Genomic DNA, 6057 nt, shown 5'->3' with positions numbered 1-6057 from the left:
CAACGTTTATCAGACGTCCGGTAATCAGGTGTTGTACGTCCGATCGAGGTCAATTAGCTTAGAGGACTTGGCTTATCCTCTTCGGACGTCCGAGAGTGGGTTTTTCATGCGTCTGAAGTTACTCAATGGTTGTCGGACGACCGATGCAGTCTTTATGTGCGTCCGACAGCTATTTCAGCATATGTTAGCCTTTGAACCTGTTCTGCTCTAATTCTGAAAAGATCTAATCAGAGAATATTAGTAACATCCATTTTTTGTAATCATCAAAAGTTACGGATTGAGATAAACAATGTGTAATACACAAATTTTATTATTTGTACTATGGCACCCTATGGTGTTGCAATTTCGCGCTATTTTTTTATTAGCAAAATATATAAGGTATCTTAATAAACTATATATGTATACATATTTTGTAATTTTCCCAAACTTAGGCAATAATTTGTTATAAATGTAAAAAAATTCATATATTCCCTATTTATCCAAATGACAACATGGTGAAAAATTAATAATTTGGATAACCTAAAAATAGAGGTAGTCAATAATAGAATTTAACAATAAAACTTAACACGAAAGTAAGTCTAATCCTAACATTTGTATGATCAAAAAGTTGTTATTAATTATAGAAGCCACATTTATCATTGATGAATTGGTACATATACCAAATAAATAGATTTATCATTTCGTACATGTATTTGTAAACTATTTTGATTGTTCAATCAACTAATTCAATTGTCAGGTCTCGTTAGACTGCAAGTCATACATAATTGATAACACCACAAAATGAGTACCAAAAAGATTTTAATTAAAAGAGTGTTTATTTTTTTGAATCGTAAACATATTTCTAACAACATTTTTATTTTTTGAACTATTTTATTGTATAATAAATTAGAAAAAGTCCTATATTAGTTAAAATTGATAAAAAAATCTGTCCAAATACACTAAATTGTCATATTCTATTATTTTAACACAACCTGAGAGTAAAAAAAAAAATAAAACTCAAAATAATAGAAAAGCTTAATTACATAAAGATGAGAAAAAGAAAAAAGAGAGAGATAGGTGAAAGGACAAAGAAAGTGTACACTTCTTGCATCTAAATAAGGAAAAGGCGTGCTTTTTATATGTAGGGAACTAAGAGCGGCAAACTAAAAAATTTAAGTGGCGTGGCGGGCTGAAGGGATTTTAGGGAAACGACACCGTTTGATTCTATGTCCTAATAACTTAGCCAAAATTTAAGACATCTTCTTCCTCTCTTTTTGTCCTCCTCACATCACCGAGAATGTCCTCCTTATGTTTCAAACTTGCACTACCAAATCCATCCATAAATTAGTGCGAACACTTTGAATTTGGGCAACTTTATCGAGCTTGCACCATCAACATCCCTAATTCGCCTGTTGCACTGCCTTGATGGCAAGAAATCAGAAATTAGGCTTATTTGGTTCAAAGTCACCCAAGAGAGAAACAGGACTTGGTGGAGAAGATAAGAATAGGTACCAACTTGGTATACTTGTCGCGCCCCATTTTTGAATGAAAAATGAAATTATTACGATTACGGGTTTTATCAAAAATGATTTTTGATTTAATTTTGATTGAAAATGATTTTTTTAATTAGAAAATGGATAAGAAATGAATATTGATTAATTTTGTTTAAAAAATAAATTTTTGATTTTAGAAAATTAAATGAAGAAATGGGCCTAAAATGGGACTAAAAAGTGCGACGATTTTGGCCCAAATTAAAAGTTTAAAAAGGGTTTTTTAAGAAAAAAAATAGGAGTCGCCACTTGGTATTGAGTTAAGGTGTACCAAGTCACTTAAAATGAATAATAGAGAAAACCCTTTTAAACGACTCCAAATCTGCAAAAATCAAGAGAAAAGGGGTCGGGACTCACGGTTGAAAAAAGAGAAGACAAGGATAAAATCCAATGCATCCTTTCAAGCTAACCAAAGTTAGTTGCGTGGTTTAGTAAAAAATTTCTTATTTTAATTTAAAAACTTATCACATTTGGATGTTACTATATGAATGCAAATCTCGACCTAATGGCTATCGGGGGGTCGGAATATCACTTCAAAGCTTAATTGGTGCAAATCACATTAATTGTGATGCCTAAATTGACTCTTTGAAGAGGTCATGAATATGCAAAAATATGATACTCGAAGGAAAGAAAATAAAATAATAATTATACAAATATACATGACCTAAAGGAATGCATCATAACGGGTACAAGGGGCTAAAATTTGTGACTTTTGTTTTCCTTTAATAGAGGGAATATGAGTTTTTTAAGGCTAGAGAGCCATACTCGTCCATATCCCATATTCAAGGGGTATTTCTCCTATATAATCAAACAAATGATCTAACCTAGTTCTAATTTTCTTAAATGGAATGCATGTCTAAAATGTCATGTTTTAACACATAGGGATAAGGAATATACATATAGGGGAAATATGGGATAAGGGATATACATATAAGGGAAATGTCATGCAAAATGAAAAAACCCTAAAAAGTAGAAAATATACATGAAAATGTAGTGATTATCACACAAACATGATCTAGCGTGTGGATGGTTCCTAAGGGTCTAGCGTTGAATTAGCCCATGTCTATAAGTTCCCACTAGTGTTGAACTAGCGAGAAAACGGGAAAAAGGGCCACAACTAGCGTTGGACTAGTGTGGTGACGTCATACATTTATTATAATCAAATAAATCATATAAAACACAATGGAAGCAAGTAAACACATAGTATCACATAAAACACATAGCACATAAGTATGATATCTAGATGCAAGACGCTAAGAAAGCAAATAACACGTAAACATGCAAAACACACAAAGCAAATAAAGCTAATAAAGACCTAACTATTACATTTGGGGGCCCTAACTACAATCTAAAGGGGAAAGAATGAAATGAAATGAATAATAACCTAACTATTACAATTTGGCATTTAAATAAATAAATATACAAAATTAAAACAAATGAAATGAATAAATAAATAGATGAAATAAAAAACATTCAAAAAAGCATGCAATTACACACATAAAATCACATAGTAGCACATAGAATCAAATAAAATCAAAATAAAGGAGTAGAGTGTACCTCCCTTGAATTGGTGACCTAATGAAAGAAATTTTTCTTATTTACCCTCCAAAACAAAGAAAAATGTCAAGGCATCACTTTTAATTAACAAATAATCACAAGAAATGGAAATAAACAGGAAATTGAATCAATTAAAGTATTTAAATAAAAATAAACAACCCATATTCAAGCAATTTAAAACAAATGGGGACTCGATTGGAAGAATTAAAGAAGTTTGAGGGGTCAAATTATTATTATTACAAATATTAAGGGTTTTAATTAAAATAAAATAAAATTAAGGGCTTAAGATGAAGCCTACCAAAACTAAGTGCTAAAATTCACAAAAAATAAATCAACAACCTCTTACCCAACCCCAAACAAAAATATTACTCAAATCTAAACCATTTGTACAAAAATCCAAATAAAAAACTATAAATCTATCAAAAATTGTTAAACCTCAAATTTCATCCCAAAACTCATGAATAATCTGTCCAAAAATCACATTAAAGTATATCAAAGAAAGTTAACATTTTAAAAGGGCAAAATTTGATTTATTTATCCAATTTTTTGGGTAAAGTAGCATTAGACAAAAATTAAGGGGTTAAAATGTAATTTTGGAAATATTTCGTGCAAAGCTATCGAGAAGCTTTCTGCAACTTCGCTGGTTCTGAGTTCTTGAATGCAATTCTCAGGCGCAGCCTCAAATGCACGACTAACATCTCAACCAAATCATTTGAATCAAAGCAACAAGATTACCAAATGTTCTTCTTACTTTTCAACATAAAACTTTTAGATTTAAACACAAAAAAAATCAGAGGAAAAGAGCATGCATATCTGGAAACTTTTTGCAACTTTTCTGATGCTTTGAAATTTTATCAAACCTCATGCGGCAATCGTTAACAGCATTCTTAAACAAGAAAACAGCCTCAAATTCTTGTCAAACTCCCTAAACCCATCACCAAGATGCAATACTAACTACACAATAGAAAGTAAAATCTGAGTTGGGGTAAAAGCTTGCTAAACCAGATTCATTCACGGGTTTCTGGGGTTTGCCATGGAAGTTCATTTAACCAGTTAACATTCATATGTATTTACATCATGAAAAGGAAGGCAGTCAAAATATCACTTTATGGAATAAATCAAACCCGAATCCTTTCAAAAGAAAACTCTTAGCAACATCAACAAGGCTCCACAGAGAGACAAGAAAACAGCTTCTTGAGCAAACGAATGAGCAGAAAGAAAGGAAATGGAGACAACAAAAGATAACAAACATGCATAACTATGGAAACTTAATCTTGTCAAATTTCTCATCCATCATTCTTCCGATTTCATTGAAATTTTCATCAAGCTCTAAATGACTAATGCCAAAACAGAAATCGTCAAAAGATATAGGCATGACAGAGCCATCAAGCGAGCATATCAAACCGCAGCCAAGTTCAAGCACTCATGTCCAAATGGGCCTCAATCTTTGTAAAAACGTTAGATTAACAAGGGAAGGAGTCTTGACTTACCTGAAAATGTTTAGACGGTCGAATGGACGTGAGGTTCTCCCCAGAAGTGCTCGTGGTTGGCTGAAACGAAGCCAAGAAGATTTCGTCGCAGTGGGGTGCAGCAGGGGTGAACTCGCAACTTGGAGCTTTGATTCAATCATCCTGGAGGCGTTTTTGCTGAATGAGTTCTAATAAAAGTTGTTCATGGATATGCAGAGAGAGTGTAGAAAAAGAAATCTTCTCAAGAAGAGCTATATTGTGAGAGAAATCTGGGTCGCGACATGGCTGAAAAGTCAGCCTGCTGACCAGATTTTCTGCAATTCTTTTTTCTTCCTCTCTCTCAATTTTCTTTCTTTTCCTCTCGTTTCCTTTGCTGTTTTCTTTTCTAATCCTCCCCAGATTTCCTCCTTTTCCTAGTTTTCCCCTTTTTCCAGTTTCTTTTCCTTCTCCTTCTCTTGTTCTTCCCCGCAACTCCTTTTCTTTTTCTTTCTATTCTTTCTTTTCCGTTCTTTTCCTTTATCTCTGCACAACCTCTTCTCTTTCTTTTTTTTAGCTCTCCCCCCCGGGTTCTCTTCCCTTCTTCTCAGTTTTTCTCCTTCCCTTTTCTTCCTCCTGCCCGCAGCTCTTCCCCCTTCTTTCTCAACTCCCAATAAACCCTCTGTTTTTCTTTTCTTCCCCCTCTGTTTTTCTTTTCTTCCCTTCCTTGCTTCCCAGACTTTCTCCCTTCTCAGCCGCAAAACCCCTTCGTTCTTTTTTTCTTTCTTTTCACTTGGCCGAAACCCTCTTTTCGTTTTTTCCTTCCCTGTTTTTTTCCTCTTGTTCAGCCCGTAGCTTCTCCAAGCTTTTCCCTCTCTTCAGCTCTCTTTTTTTTTCCTTCCCCTTGCCCGTAGCTTTTTCTTGTTTTCCTTTTTTTCTTTTGTTTGTTTTTTCCTAGGCTTCCAAGTGTCCTAGCCACCTATCCTCTAGATATTGTGGTGTCAAAAGAAAAATAGAGACACTTGTCTCATTTACATGCACTCCACCTAGCTATTGTGCATGGCCTCCACCTATCTTCTTTTTTTTTATTTATTTTTTGTTTTTCGAAATCAATGTAAGTAAACAAAAATGTTAATTCCTAATTGAAATTGCATTGCAAAATTTTCATTTATTTTAAAGAAATTGAATCTTAAAAGGATTAAAAACAAAATTTTTTGAATTTTTTTGAGAATTTTCCTTTTCAGAAATTTAATGCAAAAATATCTTAAAAAAGAAAAATGATGAACTTAACTTACTAAATAAGCAAAAATAAACACTAACTATTATTTTGCAAACTTAATCAACTAAAATAAAATAAAATAAACACAAGAATAAATAATAATAATAAAGCTAAAATTGAATTAAATAAAAGTAAAATTTTGGTGTCTATAGTACTTAAGGGTTTTGTTTCAGGGGCCAAAAGGGGCTTTTCTGACACCATTAACTGTGGTTCTGGCAAGTGGGTTTATTCTGGGAGTGGTGGATCT

General features: G+C 33.0%; 1 long non-coding RNA gene across 1 annotated transcript; it reads right to left on the bottom strand.

The window, feature by feature from the left end:
• Positions 1-416: 416 nt before the first annotated feature.
• LOC140009603 (uncharacterized) lies at positions 417-5461 on the bottom strand. Its single transcript, XR_011817091.1, has 2 exons — positions 4577-5461; positions 417-1396 (listed from the first exon to the last, which is right to left on the bottom strand). It is a non-coding gene; the product is annotated as an uncharacterized lncRNA (long non-coding RNA).
• Positions 5462-6057: the final 596 nt, after the last annotated feature.

Source organism: Coffea arabica, chromosome 6e (genome assembly GCF_036785885.1).
Source record: "Coffea arabica cultivar ET-39 chromosome 6e, Coffea Arabica ET-39 HiFi, whole genome shotgun sequence".
NCBI lineage: Eukaryota > Viridiplantae > Streptophyta > Magnoliopsida > Gentianales > Rubiaceae > Coffea > Coffea arabica.
The sequence above is the reverse complement of the archived record's forward strand: the minus strand, read 5'-3'. Positions and strand labels throughout refer to the sequence as shown.